Below are 18,277 nucleotides of genomic sequence, written 5' to 3' on the forward strand. Positions count from 1 at the left end.
TCAGGATAAGACTCATGATTTCACATGTATTAGTGAAACCCAGAAGGGCGTGATACTGTGAGATCTATTTTGGTGCAGTTAGCAACAGATAGATAGATATTTGGTATAGCATGGGCTGAAATGCGGTGTCAAAGCAGCAATGAATCTATGCCATTTGTATCAACTTCAGTACAGGACATCTCTGTTCAAAAAGTGCATTAGATATTCACAGTGGATGAAGACTCTTGGACAGATGGAAAATTAGATTTCTCTTGCCGAGGTCATTAAGGGGCTCCACAGAAATTATATGTGAGCAGTCAGAGTTTGGAGTCCTTGGAGGACTGTAACTCTGAATTTCCTATGACGTAAGTCTCAACCTTAGCATTAGAATAAAAGATTCCCAAAAATATTTACTTGATTTTGGAGACAGAAGGGTAGTAAGCTGTCTGAGATGAGCAATCAAATCCTCATAACTGTATGAACAATGGAATCACTGCTGCTCCCTACACAGAATTTGTATGTAGAGAAACCTATTGACTCGTTGTGTTCCTGGAAATCTCCTATGGCAATACTTCCTAAGCTCCCATTCAGAAAAGAAAAATTGCCACAAACTTGTAATCTTTTGTTTCTGTTTACTGACACTGGAGTTGTGCAAAATGCTGACAATCTTTTTGATTTTTTAATATGAGCAATTTAGAGACTCTCATTTCTCTCCAGAAAATCTTGGGACAGTGTTTTGGGGACAATGTTTCTTTGTTTATTTGGTCTACCAGCATATAAAAAACTGTTTCAATTTAAAACTTGAAGCTTGTAAAGAGGAGGCCAAAGTTACTATATATCATTTGGAAGCCGAAACAGTAGAGCAGCCACCTGTGCCAAACCTCCATTGCACTTAGCTGGCTTTTTTTTCTTGGAGAGGGAGGGAGGTAGCAGTGATTCATCACCCATGTCTGACTGATGAAGGCTTTCTCGTCATTAATGTCAGCAAGCCACTACGACACCACTAAATATGATCACTGATCCCAACCAGAAAAGATCATTTCAGGGGTACTGGATAGTCCCCACTTAACACACATATATTTACTTTCATAAAAGAAGAATACAGCGCTATTTTCAGCTTCTGGGCCGGGTTCTAGGCAGCAAAATGACTCTTAAACATACCTAGGCATAAATTTGAGAGTAGTCCTAGAGCTTGGATCCCTGGAGATTCAAGAGAGATTGTTCCTGAGACCATCTGACGAAAAGACACAGCATTTCCCCAGTATCCAACTGAGACAGCAGCTTCTGTTCACCCCACGACCCAGTGGAGACATCCAAAACCAGACAGATTACCAGCAGTGAAGTCAGTTTGAAACTCCAATTTCACCAGAAAACATTTCCACAACATTTTTTAGCCAGTAGACTTGTAAAAAAAATATTGTACCCAATGTGATAAAACTTTTGCAAATACAAACAATTTCATACAAACAATTTTGTATGCATATAAGCTTGTAGCAAACTCAGCCAGGCAAACTATCTCTTTAACAGACAGCATAAATATTACAAATTAAATTCCTCTGAGTATAACTTCTTTTTTTTTTAATAAAATGAATGAAAATAATCCTTATTTGGTCTTACGGCCAAGTGGTTGCTTTGTAATTTCGATTAAAACTCGCTTTTCCTGAGTGACAAATGACATGTGATCTTTATAATTTTTCCTGACCTCTTGTTCAAGTTTGAGTCTCTAAATAGCTCATCACCATTCTAAACCTGTTTGTGTTATCTTCTGAGTTTATAATAACCATAAGCATTAAAATAGTCTGTTCATAACTATAATAATCCCTACTGGCTTCTCTGCAGAATTATAATAGACATGAATCTAGAAGTGTTTTGTTTATAATCATTAGAAATAGTCACAATTTCCAGTGAGTTATATCAGCAATGATCTCTTAAGAATGTGGTATTTGACATTTTCAATTCCAATTTATGAAAATGACTATCTTTTGGCTAAGATTTAGTTTCGAATAGTTAATAGCAATACATACAATTTTAAAGTCCTCACTTTAAGGGTTCCTACACCATTAGTTTTACAGCTAATTTTGACTGAATACAGAACTCACTATTTGCCCAAATAACAACAAACCAGATACTGTTATATTAATTTTTCTGATGTTTTCTAACAAAACCCCAGCAAGTTGAATGAAAAACCATTTGACAACTAGAATTAAAATGTTTTGTAAAATATAATTTAAATTTATGTATTTTGAAGTGAGATTTAAAAGCTCAAGAATTACCAAATAAATTTATGTTTATAGCTATATTTCAGGGAACTTGTAATTTTTTTAATATTTGATAAATTTAAGATTCAAATACCATGCTTGCCTCTGCCATAATTTCTTTGGACATATAGTAATCAACATAAAAAGAATAAAATGATAAACTAATAATATATTAATCGTCACATATTTTCTGATGTAAACATTTGGCTACATCAAATCCTGCATCTCAGGATCTAGACCAGAGAGATCTTCACATCTCTGCAAAAGAACCAAAGGTTTTCTCTTGCTCCACATAAATAGAGAGAAAGTATTTCAGGATTAGGAAGCATACAGTACATAAAGAGTTTCTTTTGTAAGTTTTTCAAAACCAGGAAAGGAAACAATACTGCTTGGAGCGCTGTTATCCCTCCTTAATAGTTTCAATAATACAATCAAAGGGAGCCCATGGGAGCACATAGAAAGTAGCTGTATCTGCAGGGTGGAGACTTAATAGAGGCCTCATTCTTGGGAATCAAATTATTCATCGGTTCTTGGATTTTAAACTTTATTATCTTGACTGAAGCTGGGAAAACTCTGGAAGTTCTTACCACTGAGTTCTTTCTCTTGGCCCTCCCTGGCCAATAAGTCAAAGCCATCACTTTCCCTGCTCCCCTTTCCTCTAGGTCAAACCCTCAGCTGGGTAAATTGTTTCTCAAAGGAAGTCAGTTCAACTAATGCCAGTTTAAATTAGCTGAATCTTGAGGGGTTTATATCAGCTCAAAAACCCACAACTGAGTATGTCAAGTATGAAAAGATACATGTTTTTACTCCTTTCATGCAGTGCAGTCAGCAAACTGAAATGCATTTCACATAAACTCTACCCATCACAGCATGATACCAACAGTTCTGGCTCTCCTTCCTGCTCCAGCCCCCACTTAAACTTCTGTATTCACTCAAACACCTTAAATCCTATTCAACAGCTCAATACACAACAAAACAAATCCGCTCTATAGAGGAGGAATTGCTTTCATATACAATACCCATGGTTTATAAACATTATGGTTGAGACTTTCTAAAGTATGTCTCTTCAAAATATGTATTTTGATTTTTTAAAAATGGTGAGTAAAGATTTAGATGACTGCCTCTAGGCACTCAAATGTCAAAGTCTTGGCCAATAGGAAGTTATATAAACACCCCAAAAGAGAATATACAACTAGATCTACACAGGTAATCCCTTAGCTTTTCAAGAAATACATAAGAAAATGGAAAGTAGATCTTTTTAACCATTTAATGAAACCATAGGCTTAGTCTTCATATCCTGTCTTTGAATTCCCAAACTAGTAACTATTTCTTTATAAAATAAATGTTTTCTTGACTACATTGTCCTGATTTAACATTAAGCATATACTTTAAGAGCATCATGTCTAAAATTTAGTTCAAATATCGAGCTTCCACAGCCGCACACCATCCATTAAACATGCCAAAAAGGTTTTGTTGTGCTTTAAAAGGCCTTTACTAATTAGATTAAATGAAAAATACTTACCATAATACTTGCATTTTCTTTCTAAGTGTCACAGTTTGGAGTCTTCCAATATTTTTCCTTTGCTAAAGCAAAAAGAAGCGAGACATTTAAAAAAGCATTTTCAAAGGCACACTAGGCAGAAAGAAAATTCCTTTTTATAACTTGTGTGATAGCACATGGCATTACTATATATCACTGATGTATCAGTTTGTCTAAACTTGGCTTGTAATATGCGTGGTTTATTAGATCAGAATATATTTTAAATCCTGTGATATATCTTTTGACTCCTTCCATTGAGTAAATTGATATTTTGACTGTTTAGAAATTAGATGGTTCTAGAGACTGACAACTACATAAGCAGAAACACTGGGTTATATGTGGCCTGGGAAAGAAGTCATAAACATTTTTGATGATTTATTTGAAATAAATTAGAGGTCTTTTTTTGTTTCCTATTAGAAAAGGTAGATCCTCCTCTCTTTCTATTTCTTTCTCTCTCTCTTTCTCTGTCTTACATACTCATGAAGAAGTCATGTGGCATAGTTACCAATTTGCATGGCTAGTCAGAATGGCCAGTCCCTCCTGCTATTGCTGCCCTGAGGTAATTTTCTGGGTCAGGATCCTTACTTCAGTAAGTGAGCTTACATTATCTGAATATCACCACTTCTTTAGCTAGACAAAGTGTTTCTGATACTCCTGGTATTTAATAAACTGGTAATATCAAATTACTTTAACTCTCATTTCTGTCCCTTCTGCAAATTTGCTTGTGTTTTGACAAAAAAGACCCTTATTTTAAAATTAATTCTGTCAGTAAAGTCATATCCTAAAAAACACAGGTTTTTTGAAGCTTCATCAGTATCTATAGATACAATTTTTGCACTGCACCTTCATATAAATTTTTACAAATTATGTTATAATGCGAGCCAGTTTAAAATTACAATGAAAAAAGCAACATTTAAAGTGGGAAGGTGACTCAGTGGCCTGAGGGAAGGCGTTCCAGACAGATGAGGCAGCATAAGGGAAGGAGTGCCAGAATCACCGGGAGGGGCTGGTAAACCGATCTCAAGTGTGCATAATAAGGTGACACACTAAAGTGCTGGTAAAACAGTAACTCTTTATCTAAGCAGTCACCTAATGAGACTCAGAGTTTGGGAATGATATCCTGGTTGCGTTTTCATTACAAAATGTCACATTTAATACAAAGGAGGAAAATTTTAAAAGCCGTAGAATTTCTGCAGAAGTTGTTTTATTTTCCCTTGTCTGTACAATCAGAGAGCTGGGCAGAGTCAGTGCTTTCTGAACGCCATGCACAAGGGATCAAATAATAGTCGCCAGCACTCATCCTCCTAGCTCTAACCAGACAACACAATTCCCCTAACCCCACAGGACATTACCCATGCTTTTCTGCTGCCACCATGTGTCGAGATGATAGGGTCCATCTAAGTATGGATATAATCTCTCTTCCCCAGCTGTGGCCCTTCAGACTGACCACTTCTTGGGTCAGAGTTTGCTTCTGCTGTATTTTATCAAACTGTGCTCTCCTGCCACCTAATCTATGCATATCAAGCTCTCGTCTTTAGTTAGTTCCTCTAGTCGCCTCACCAAACAATCATGTTGCTGTCCTCCAAACTGTTTATCGCAGCCTCCCTAGCTGAGGTGATCCAACGACCACAAGTTCAGAGATGAGCTGACTGCCATCCACACTGCTCATAAACCACTGAAACTCTCATCTGAGAGTGTGCTTGGAAAGCAAGAGGTCTCAAGAAATTATTCTTAAAATGTAAACTAGCCATGAATGCCCTCTCCTTATTCTCTTCTACCAACAATCATTTAAGACATTCTAATTAGGGCTGTATCTCATGACATATAATTTTGGCAACTAAGTTATTGAATGTTTTGCCCTATTAAACATCAGGCTAAAGCTGATTTTCTCTACAGTTCTAGTTGTCTGCAACAGGTGCCAAAGCCTCTGATGCTCAAAACACCAGCCATTCATTCTGGTTTTGGTTACTCTCAAATCCCAAAGGTCCTGATCTATACTACCATTAAGCTGAGCTGCCTCAGGCTCTTGCCAGCTGCTCGGCCCTTTGTATTTAATTTGCTGTAGGCCTCAGGGCCCCTAATATAAAACAAACAAATATACCAGAAAGCCATGATACCTAATTATAAAAAGGATACTGAAGATACCTGTATTTTATATAAATGGTATATATGTTCTTAGTTCAGACAGAAGGCAAGAACCTCTGAGTATAATTTCCTCTTTACCTTGCAACTCACATTTATCAGGTTTCCACAAATAATAGCCACACTTATTTCATTCTTTTATGTTAAAAGCACTTACGATGGACTCTCAGTGAAGTCTCTCAGGTCTTCAAGGATTTTGGAATTTCTTTTTAAGTAGCCTGTATGAAATTCTGCTCTCTCTTCTAGAGGTGCAATGGCATTTAAGTGGTAAGAATAAGGACTGCACTGTAAATCTCTGTTTGATGAATCTGTGATTGGAAATAGAGACCGTGTGGTTAGAAAATATGCCTCACTAGACTGCCTCTTAATCCACTTTTAAAAATACAATCCATAATGTTTTGTTGTGTTAATCTCAACCCCAAGTCAAAAGCATTCATGTATATCACCCTGTCTCTGGACAAGAGTAAGCAGTTAACAAAGGCAGACAGTGTAGATGTCAGGTCTGCTTAATATCAACCATAGAAATAGCTACCGTGAGAAAAAAATTAAACTTTTATTACAATACAAATAAAAGGAGAAAAAGTTCAAATATTCAAAATATAAAGTATATAATATGTCTTTCTCTTAAATAACATTCCTGTATCTCCTTTTCCTTTAGACTTAGGTAACACTCTTTGTACCAGTCCCTCTGGCAATCTGTTCAGTTGGTATTAATCATAGCTATAAATGCCCTTTTTAGATGTTTTAGAAACGTATGTTCTGAAGAAAGGTAAAGAAGCCAATTGACATAGACAGATCTGTAGCTGCTAGGGTCTAAGCCTCTTTTATCTGAAGAACAAATTACACAAGCCATGAAAAAGGGGAGAGCAAACCCCAGAAAAGAACAGCAAAAGTACAAACACAGTGTTTGGCTTAGTGCCCTCTCTTAGATATAATCTGAGGAAAACAAGTCCATCGTTGTATGAGCTACAGCAAGATCTGGCAAACCTGCACTAGCATCGGGCTGAGTTGGTGCCAACTGGTGCCCTCTTACTTGGAGACCTGAAACTGCATAGCAAAATTAGTCTTGTCTGCTAAGCCAGGTTCTTATCAAAAATAAGAGAAGGAAAGACATGAAAGACAAGAAATAAAGCATGGAAATAAAAGAAGACAGGGAAGGAGAGGATCATAGTAGGAATGCAAATTTCACGGAACACAAAGTGTCCCAAATGAGGTGAAGACAGTAGAACTAGCATTATCAGATCCCCTTTTATGGTCTGTTTTGGACTAGTCATGCCTTGCAATGAGGACAGTGAAATCCTACAGTGTCAGAATGGATCCTGTAGTTTCTGACGATGCTGGGAGTAGTAACCCTGACTGTAAATCTCACACCTTTCAACCAAGCTGGATTTTTGGCATCAACATCAAATCAAGCCTCCTCCTGCTTCACTTCCCCACAGAAAGTCATCTTGGTTATCAAGGGGATTAGCACATCCTCTTCAGCAATCAAACCCGGTTTCTGGGTTATCGATAAACCAGATTTTGTGTTTCTGTTGATTACCAGACATAGTCTCCACCAAATCACTGGATTTTATAAATAGGAGTCCTCATTAGTATTATCTCCATTTTTACTCTATTTGATTTTTTAACCATTTTTCAAAACAATCTTATGTCACAGGTTGCATCAAATTTTAGCTTATTTGGGCAACTGTCAGTCTCTATATATCAATATTTGTGGGTGCTCTACCAGTCATTGAAGTCTGGTAGCGCTGACCCCAGAAAGAAGGCTGATGCGAGCCAAACCCTGCACCCAGAGATGGGGGTAACTTCAAGGAGATCCTACTCAGCCACATGAGCACTCCCAGGTAGACCTCAGGCACTTTATATTTGAAATGTAAAGGGAAACTATCCCCTTTAAAATTTGAATGCTAGCAAATTAAAGAACCCAGCTGCTTATAGAATGTTGTTCAGATATCCCAACTTAAAGAAAGAATTTCCCTTACAAAAGAAAGAATGTAGGAGAACCTAACAGAATATTAACTGTACAGGGAACAGTAAAATGGTACTGAACAGACACTTTTTGCAAACTCTTTTGAATTACAGGCATCGTAGCAAGTTGACTGAGTTCTTTGAAAGGCTAATATTATACAAGGTAGTATTGTACTATGGATAATACTGCACAAGAAAAAAAAAGATCATAATTTAAAATAAAGACACAGTGTCCTTCATGCTTTTTTAGGCAGGGAATACACCTTAAAGAATCTGACACTTCTACAGTTGAGTAAAATTTTTTTTACAAGAAAGGGATTTTACAAATCCCCTTTTACCATTGCCACCCATAACATCAATTATTTCATGTTCTGGAGATTATCTCTGTGTTTTATAGAAATGTTTATAACACTTTTCATCTGTACCATTTGTACTGCAATGAAGCTTGTTTATTTTTACCTAACCAGTTTTACCAAACTGGCATATTTTTACCTATTGATTCATTTCGAAACGCAAATAGATGGAACATTGGATGCAACTGGATGAGGACAGTACAAGAGACTGTAGCTGTATGCGGATGACTGAAAGACAGCTTTCATTACTGTGGCTATAACCAACTTCTTGAAAAAGTCTGACTCCTCTCCTACTGATATTAATGACAGAACAATCACTGATTTAATTGGAAACAGCAGCAGGCCCCATAAATAACTAGCACATTTCGTCTAAATAATTAACGAGACGACTGAAAAATTCTGTGGTAACACTCAGGCAATCGTCACATGATAAAGCTTGTTTTGGGCTGGGTGGAAAAGAAATAGGCACTGAAGGAATGTTTCAACATTATTATTTGTGCCTTCTACAGAAAAGAGCTACCATTTCTTTCATCCTTCTGATATGTCTCCACTTCTAAAATTAGGATCTGAGTTAGAATCACACAATACCTGGCAGGCTCATGCAAAGAGATGCACTGCATAATGATATGAATAGAAAATATCTAACTCATATTATCTTACACAAGGTTTGCAGACCACTATTGAACTAGCTTTATCAGAAACATCCAGAAAATTCCTATTAACTCTTTTCTTACCAAAAGAATAATGGCCTTAGAATAATTCATTAAAGTTTATCAGCTAAAAGAGAAATAGGACTTGCCACTTCTGTTTAAATTACTGGACCCTTAAATGTAATACCTCAAGCAGCAATTAGTCACTGATGCTTCAAGAACAGACATCATTGCTACTGTCCGAAGCCGCACAGGTAGGGAGCAATTCCCTGCCCCTGGAACAGGCTAGTATAACAAAAGACAAAGTGGATACTTCATGAGTCAACATTCATATTTGACCAGCAAAATGGTTACAGGTCTGCTAAGTCTCTCTTCTGAAGTTACTCCCTCAGCCCATTGGAGCAAACTTGTCTCACTCGCTGTTTCATACTCCACATACAAAAGTGGTTGGTGGGATGCAAACCAAAAGTGGGTAGTAACCCTGTGCTCCACAGGGCTCTGGAAAGATCTGCGAAGTTCCTACCTCTTTGGAAGTTGACTGCAAAGAACCTTAAGGAAGCTTTCAAAGAAATGGAACGTTTAGTATCTTGGTTCCAGAATTTCCAATGGAAATTTTAAAAAATCACAATCTAAACCCTTATCAGAAATCTAGGACCAATGACAAAGACAATATTAATATTTTTGACAGTAATTGGGAATTGGATTACAATCACAGGGAAGAACCCGGTCTTGTAGAAAATCTTGCTTAGACATGGTGAGATTTTTTCCTCTTTTTCCAGTTTTCCCCATCTTTCCACGTTTTCTATTTGTGAGATAGCTGTATAAACACCATCTTCCTACTCTGTATAATTGAAGGTGGTAGTCACAAAAGACAATGATTATTGCTGCTATTGCGCATATTTATGGGCAATAACAGAGTCCGCTGTTGTATTGTATATTGTGCGTTTCCCAATCACTATTCAGAAAAAATCCAATAAAACTGGTATGCAAAAGTGGAGTTTGTGTCTTTTCTTAAAACTTTTTCTTATATACGAAAATTCAAGACACAAGTGTAATCATTAGTATGATACCACTGTTTCTTTTGAATGTCTTTTCTTTTGTAGACTGGGCTTTAATAAGTTTACGTCAAACCTGTAATTATATCTTATAGGCAGTAAATTATTTGATTTTCAAAAGCACGTACTGTGTTCCTCTAAATCTAGAGCAAATTCCTATTGCGTCGTATAGCACCTTCATGAACCTTCATGAACCCATTTGTGACAGTATGGTAAGAAGTTATTATGACATGTCTGAGACGAGCTTTTCTTGCTATCAGTTGGAGCCCTTTGAATGTGAACCCCTCTGTCAGCCTCAGACAGACAGTGGGACGTGAGTTTGCCGACAATCCAAACACAGATTTGTCATTTCAACTGTTCGTGTGTCAGTTCCTGGTCTCCACACAAAGTTCCTGGAGGATCTTCATCTGCACATTACCAACTGCAATTCTGAGAATATGCAGACCTTCTCCACAATACTATATAGTCTAGTTGTACTTAGGTGTCCTTTGAGAGCAAGGAAATTGCCCACTGTTGCGTGAATGACAGTCTACTTGCTTTTTGCAATGTAGAAGCAGTGCTGGACCATCTTTTTCCTTTTTTGTTTGTTATTTTTTTGCCAATGTGATATATAGAACATATCAGCTCTCTCTGGATCTGCCTCAGCACTCTTGCCTGTCCCTCGCAGAGGCAGACGTGGCAACAGCAATCTGTACTTGCCCATCAGCCAACAATTTTAGTACAGAATCACAACCTGTGGCAGGCACATCATTGCCCATATCTTTAATCATACTGCAAACTCCTTTTATAGGTTTAAAAATTAAGCCAAGAGATTGATGGGCTGTAAACCAGAAAATTCTTTCTCCTGTAGACACTGGTGGCACTTTCTAACACCCCAGAATAAACACCCTGAGTGCTGTTATGTTCTTCTGAAATAATTGCAGAACAGAGGCGAGAGGACATTAGAAAGAGCTTTCATTACCAGAGACACTGCCACGTGAAGAAGTATCGCAAGCTACTCTTGTAGGCAAAGCTAATCAAATACCTCCAGACCCTTTCAGGTGACAGAGGCTTCTCTGAAACACAGCGTGGGGTGTGAGGACCCGCAGCAGTTCTGGTTGTTCTGGGGAGGGAACGCTCTTTCCATGGTGGCTCCCCATCTTCTGGTCCTGCCTCTGTCCTCTCTCTGCTTCCAGCCTAACTAAATGTCAGCAGCACTCACTTTTGTTCTAAGGTGGAATTCCTGCTCAGAATAAAATTTTGAGGTTTGTCCAGCTGTTTTTCATCACTAGCTTCTGTGATAAGTATCTAACTAATCAGGATGTCCTGTAATGTATGTCCCAAAGCTTACTGCCAACTTGTAGCTGTCAGCACTATTTCCAGCACTAACCTCTAAAGCCAAAATAAACTTTAGTACAGGCATAATTGTGAGCTTGAGGTAGCTCGAATTGGAGAATTTCTTATTCCAAACTAATTAAGCAAATATATTGTATATGCTAGGTACATGATACTGACCTATATGTACTATGGTCTTAATTGTAACCTTGAAATCACTGCAACTATGGCAAGCTTATGGCCCAGAGAAGTGCTCATCTGTCTCAGTCACTCTGGGATAGTAAGATAAGCCCTTCTTCTCTGAGCTGTTTACAAAAAAAAGGGTGGTAGATCAATGTTGTAAAGGGTAATGACTTCTTCAGATCTTTAGACGCCTTTTCTTTTTTATCTTCTAAAGCTCTAAAACTCTCCAATACTGTCCTTTAGATGGCTTCTTCCAGCCCCAGCCGTATTCACAGGGTAACTGTCGGGCTGGACAATAAGTGTGAGATTAAGGGATGCCCTCAGAGGACCCCCAGAAGACAGTACAGACTCCTCATATCATTTTGGGCAGTCCACACAGATGTCTAATAATTGTTCTCTCCCAAATAATGTGTAACCCATCTCAGTTCTCAATTAATAGTTCAGCACGTGCCATTAATGGGATTGTATTAATTTCATCCTAATATCTAGTAAATCAAGAATTTTCCATTTATGATAAATCCTGAAGGTTTACAATTACAGTCTGATAATCCTACTACGGCATAACAGCCAACCAGCCATGTACAAAGTTCCATTTTAAGACTCACTCCTTCTGCTTGTAAAAGTACTTTGGGCTTTGACAGACAAGATCTGGAGAGAATTAGTGCTCATGTAATTTATTCTAGGACACTATGCCTTATCCTAGGGATGCAGATGTTCCCTTCTGCTGGCCAGCAAAGACAAAAGGACATAAAGCTGGAGGTCATGATATCTTGAAGTGTTTTTTTAGTGCTTAGCAGTCAAAAGCTGCAATTCACACAGAGGAACAACAGTATTTTCATGGGCTTTATGCTGTTATTTGCAAACCAGTGAATCTCAAATTCTCTAATGTTGCTCTACCAAGATGACAGCTCTGTAAGACCTGGCACATCTACTGTGTACCCTCCAACTTCTTGTGGTTCCTGGAAGTTTTGTCCTTGTACCACCTGCTGTTACAATGGTCAGCCTGTTTGCCACAGTAAAGGCTTGTAACTTTTATGGTTTCTCAATGCTGTGCTTTCTGCATAACCCTTAGCTCATTTGTTGCACAGCTTATTCAATGATTTTGCAATTCTAGCATTTTATATAAAACTCTCTCCTAAAGTGGAAAATTTTTGCAGATTTTTTTTTTTATCAGATCGAATAGTCACTTTGGATTGCTTAATTTTGCATATCATGCACAGACAGCAGTTCACAGCTCAGCAAGACTCCATGCACATTTTATAATCATTGCATCTCAGCAGAAGTCTACATAGATTTACAGTTATTTCATCTGATACATTAGAGTTTATTTTCAGGCTTCAGAGTTTGTAGCCTACAGCTACTGTAATGTCCAAGCCACAGTAACGTGCAGTGCAGTATCAACATGCAGTTCCTGTCAGCACTGTAAGGCTCACATCTACTGTTACAGATATTATAAAGGACACATTGGATCTCTATTCCAGGCATAAAGTTACATTAGACATCACCCAACCCATAAAATGCCTAACCTGTCCCTAAAAGAAGAGCTGACTTCACCATACAACTTTTCCATATCACTGAAGAAACCACACCGCAAATTAATGCTCACAAACTATTCCAACAATGATATTTCACAAAAAGAGAGAGAAACAAAAGAAAACTCCCCCCAATGCATCAGGAAATTTTTCAAAAAAGAATTGCCTTTACCTCTGAGTTTTCACACTGTTATGCCTCAGAAAACGTCTTTTTGAAGAACTACATCCCACAGGAGTACCTCTACTCTAGCAAAGGTGCTCACTCGATAACATTTTGAGAGAACTGGGAGAAAGTCAAAAAGCCAGCTAATTACATCATTAGCTGTGGAAAGGGCTGTATATCAATTCCCCATAATAAATGCGTAACATTCCAGTAATCTTTAAAAATCTGAATTGTGATGAGCGTTTTTAATAACACAATATATCAACTATCAAGCAGCATTTTTGGTAAACTTAACTGTTCAGAATTACAGATTATTTTCTGTTGCTGGTGTACAGGATGAGTAGCAAATAAAATCTAGTCTCTATATTTTCCAAGTGATCTGGTAGGTTTTAGTCACTCAAGGTTTTAACCAGTAGGTCAGTTTTACGAAAGAAAATACTATATAGTAACAGGGTTTCTCTGTGTACCGCTTAAGAGATTTTTAAATTATTCCACCTATGTTTATATCTCAGTTTTATTTACAGCTAAGTTTCACTTGCCTCTTTTAATTACTTTCCCCCCAACAGTTTATTTCTGTGCATTCAATCACAAGTTAGAAGTTCTAGCTTTTTGAGGATTTGTAGTTAGAGGCCATCCTGAAAGATTTCTGCATTCTTGCACTGTGTTTATTAAATTGAACACTTCAAAGAAGTCAGGAATATTTTACCATTAAATCACACGCGTTTGCTGAGTTTGCCTTTGCAGTTGCAAAACTTTTACATTATTACCGGCTGATGGGTTTCCCAGTGACTGTAATCTTCGAGTTCTGATCAAAACACAAAGACAATAGCAGTAACTAGTAATTTTAAAGGGCTGAAGTCTAAACCGGCTGACAAGAGTAATACAATGCCACTACAGCGCCTCTTGGATGAATCAGCAAAACCCACATAAGCATCTATAGGGGACGTTTCATGAGTGAGGAGAAGGCACTGGGTGCCCATAGGTGCTGCTGGAGCGGTGGATTCCCTGGCCAATGAGGTGGAATGCTCCGCGGGCACATGGTTTACGCTGCTCAAAATAACTTGGGACCTGCAAACTGACAAATGCTATTGCTCCGGTGGTGACAGGTTGTCCAGCTTCTTACAGCCATCCTCATAATAACGAAGGTTAACTTCCTTCACTGTATGGACTCCTAGCTGTTTCTGTTCCTGAGGACTCAAAGAATTCCCTCGCTTCCTTACTTTAATCTCACACTTCTGGATAATTGTCATCGCTACTGACTGCCAGGGCTGGGCAGCAACATCTGGAGGAATTAAAAAAGGTAATCCCTCAATTTTAGATTGGTCTACATTTTGATTTTGCAGCACAGATGCAGAAGGGTTTGATAAGCATGTATATTTGAATGCTAATTATTGCTGGTGAGACATATACAGGGAACAAATCATTTTTAAACTGACTGACTGAAATTCTGCTGAGGCATGTGCATTGCCGAGAAAGAGAAACAATGTTCTGCAGCGGTATAAAGGTCTTAAATAGCATTGGTGGGGTTCTCAAAATCCCTTGGAGCCAGTCTGACTCCTCCAAAGAGTCAACAGAAGATTGTAACGACCTGAAAAGTTCCTTGCCGGGACTGTATTCTTCTTCCCGCTTATTTTCCATCCATGTTCTGAAATACTTACATTCTGGTATTCAGCCTTAAACCAAGATGCCATAATTTGGATTTCCTTCTTAAGGAAAATCAAACCTAATTTAACGTGACCCCATAGTTAAATACTTTCTATTTATTTATTTATTTATTTTGTCGTGTAAAATGACCCCACTGGCTATATTTAGTGCTGGGAGATCTGCTCTCTGGATTAATGTACACAACAGCTGCAGAAACAGTCCTGCTAGAAGGGCATAGCTCTCACCCTTGAGCTCTCACTATCTCCCTTGCTCTCTTTCTCTCTCAGAAAAGTATTTGACTGTCAGTAGCAAATGTTTGGCCCAATATACTGCAACATTAAGCAGTAATCAGAAGCCTGTCTTAAGTTTTACAAAATAATATGTCAACAATTGACAAGAGAACGGAGTAGCTCTTGAGTTTACGTCAATAGAACATTACACAAATCAAGCTAAAGACACCGATTACTTTATCAGTAATTTTGTTTTGGTCGTGAGGTTTACATTTGTGAAGATGCTCTAGAGTTTAAGAGTGGAAACAAAATCAGCAAATGTTAATGGAACAATTTCATAAACTTCAGCTCTGCTTTTCTCCCTCTCCTACACTTCCTGAAGATTCCTAAGGTCAGGATATTTCTTTCTTTTTGTCTTTCTTTTTTTCTTTCAGAAACAGCTAACAAAATTACACAGCAATAGGAAGTGTGTTAGTTCCTGTAGCTGAGCAGAATGATATTTATTATCAGCAATTATTTATAGGCAATTCAGGAGTTAGATTTCGTATTTGACAGACTACCAAAGACAAAGAAAGACAAAGCTCTGTGCTGGTTTGCTATTCCTGTGCATTCTGTAGAGATTTTACAGCAGGTCTTGCTGTGCTACTGAAGGAATGTTTCTGATCAACAGCTGCTAAGAATTAGCACTCTAGGTATATTTGCACATAAATACAACATTAAGATGGTTTGTTAAAAATTTACACAATACCATAACAGCAATTGGACAATGCAATGTAAATCATAATCTAAATCACTGGGGGAAAAAAAATCTGTTTACTTTTCTGTTTAAAACTTAATTGGTTTAGTACTTGTTTTCATAAACTGTAAAATTCTACAGAGACAGGCAAATTAATTCTGCCTAATATAAATCTTATTTAAACATTGTACTTTGAAAATATGATTCAAATGTGAAGACTTTTATGTTATAATGTTCTGAGGGAAGACTGAAGAAAAAGAATAAAAATGACAGAACAGCGGACAAAAAGAAACAAATACAGTGAGAATGTGAAAAAAGAAAAGCACAATTGAAAAACCTTGGGGGGAAAAATGCAAGTCAGATTTATTTTCTGTCTAATTTAAGGCTTGAGTTCCCTTTTTCACTAGGAAACAGAATTTGTATGAAAACTGAATCTCATTTTAAAAGCAAAACAGCCCATAGATTTGAAATGACCAGACAAAAACATGTGCAAACGCCACATAGTTTGCATACCCCTGCTTTTCAGGGCTTTTCTTTGCCCAGTTTATGCTTGTTCAGTCTGGCTACACAAGCAGTTGGTCGCCCAGTCTTCAGATACACATGTATGAGTTCTTTAACATTGGTGCCACCTACACGCACGGGTAGAATTGAGACTTCTGCTCAGTGTTTTAAGCTGTGCAAATTCTCACTACGGTACCTTGTGCAGTGCTGTAATTTGTCAGTCTAGACTGAGCCCATGCAATACATAAATTACTTTTTAACACTGAGAGCTAAGCTGTAGGTTCGGTCTCAAACTAAAACTTTACAGTAGTCCTCAACTACATGCACTTGTGGATTTCTGCACTGCTCGCACATACTGCTGGCAAGAATAATACAAATGAGCTAGTTTAAATCATTTGGGTCACAGCCCATGAAACCAGATTTGCAGTTTTAGCTATGAAAGTCCTGCAGAGTGGTGTGCCTGTGTTTGGACCAGGATAAATGAATATTGCTGCCTGTTAATTATATTTTCCATTGAGGACTTTTGTATGTACAATTCAGCACCAAACTGTGGACCTCTGCTGTATCTTTCTGGGCCTTTCATATAAAGTCTTTCTTGTATCGGCAAACCTTGAAGGAAACTGGACTATACACATTACTTGAATCAACAAAACCTTATCCTACATTACGAGCACTTGAAGTACTACACTCGGAGCTTGTCCTGACATCTGAGGCCTGGCCTTCACATGCCAATGGGAGAGGAGGATGGAGAAGCATCCCAGGCAGGCCTAAAGACAGCCCTCACCTGTTTTCCTTTTTGACCTTCTAATTTAAAAATCAGATTAGATTTATTTCAGTTTCCATTTAAATTTTCAAGATACTGTTTACCTTGCAGTTCAAGGAGAGTCACTGAGGAGGCAGAGAGAACTTGAGACATGGGTAAGAAAGGGTCTCAGTTCTCATTTGGACAAACACTAAGGGACAGTAGTAATAATGAAAAACTAAAGACTTTTTGTGATCAGAGTAAAAAGAAAAAAGTTCTTTTCATTATATGATAGTATGAAGGAAATGGTGAAAAAGTTCAAGAGGTCTCAGGCCAGGGCATAACTCCAAGTGCACATAGGCTTCTTGCAGTGTGTTCTACTGACCAAAATGACCTGGAGAGAGGATTTATCCCATCCCATTTCTGAGATGATGAATTCCAACTTGTTTTTTCTTTTGTGGGCTGTGTGATTATGCTGTCAGCAGGAAAGGGAAGAGACGTTAGGGATGAAATACAGTGGTAATGAAGAATGCATTTCATCTCTCACATTTCTAGCACCATAGGGACAAATAATCACTGTTTGCTTGTAAAATAGGTGCTCTTAAGGCTCACTAAAGTTTCTTAAAGCAAAATGGGTGCTTTTAAGGCTTTAACAACTGTACACTTTGAGGCACATTCAAATGCCTGTGGGTGAAATGGTGAACACCTCCAGACAAGAGGAAAAGAGCTGTGTTAGAGGAGACCAACATCACTACAAAAAGCAGTCTGGATAGATCCTCTGCTACAGAAATCCAGACGCTTAAATATTCCCAGCTTCAAATCACTTGCTTGTGGTTTGAGATTATTTACCTAATGTTCATAAAATATTCACATGTTAAATTATCTCTCTGTAAATTCAAATTATTTATTACTTTAGCATAATATTTTAACTAAATATAGATCATACATAACTGTATATGGATAACTCAATTCTATATTCCCTTTCCAATGAAAATCCAGATAGCAATTTCAGTTTAAAAGGAATTTATAAGTAGTTTTACCAGTTAAGGCCCCAATCCACTATCACAAGCATTCAAAAGATGAGGCATTGTTCAACTCCCAAGCCACTAAAAATTTATTAAAAATAAAGAAATTTCCCCAAAATTCTAAATATTGGATGTTCTATATTTACCTTTTCCTTTTCCTTCCCTTTCTTCGCTTCCTTTCTTTTCTCCCTTCCTTTTAAAAGGGAACTTTCTTGTATAGGTAACAATTTTCAATGTTTAAGATTTAAATTTGTAGAGGAAA

The 18,277-nt window shown here is 37.6% G+C and overlaps 1 protein-coding gene across 3 annotated transcripts in view; it reads left to right on the top strand.

Moving 5' to 3' along the window:
- MYPN (myopalladin) overlaps positions 1-18,277 on the top strand; it is a 79,498-nt gene that overhangs the window by 996 nt on the left and 60,225 nt on the right. The window contains exon 1 of one of the 3 annotated variants that reach the window (XM_063339067.1): positions 14,237-14,437. The exons of 1 other annotated variant lie outside the window; for it this stretch is intronic. The gene's annotated coding sequence lies outside the window, so the exon portion shown is untranslated. Of the gene's footprint in view, positions 1-14,236; positions 14,438-15,292; positions 15,403-18,277 lie in introns of those variants that run through there. One more of the 3 variants, XM_063339069.1, reaches the window with a different exon arrangement.

This window comes from Chroicocephalus ridibundus, chromosome 6 (assembly GCF_963924245.1).
Source record: "Chroicocephalus ridibundus chromosome 6, bChrRid1.1, whole genome shotgun sequence".
Taxonomy (NCBI): Eukaryota; Metazoa; Chordata; class Aves; order Charadriiformes; family Laridae; genus Chroicocephalus; species Chroicocephalus ridibundus.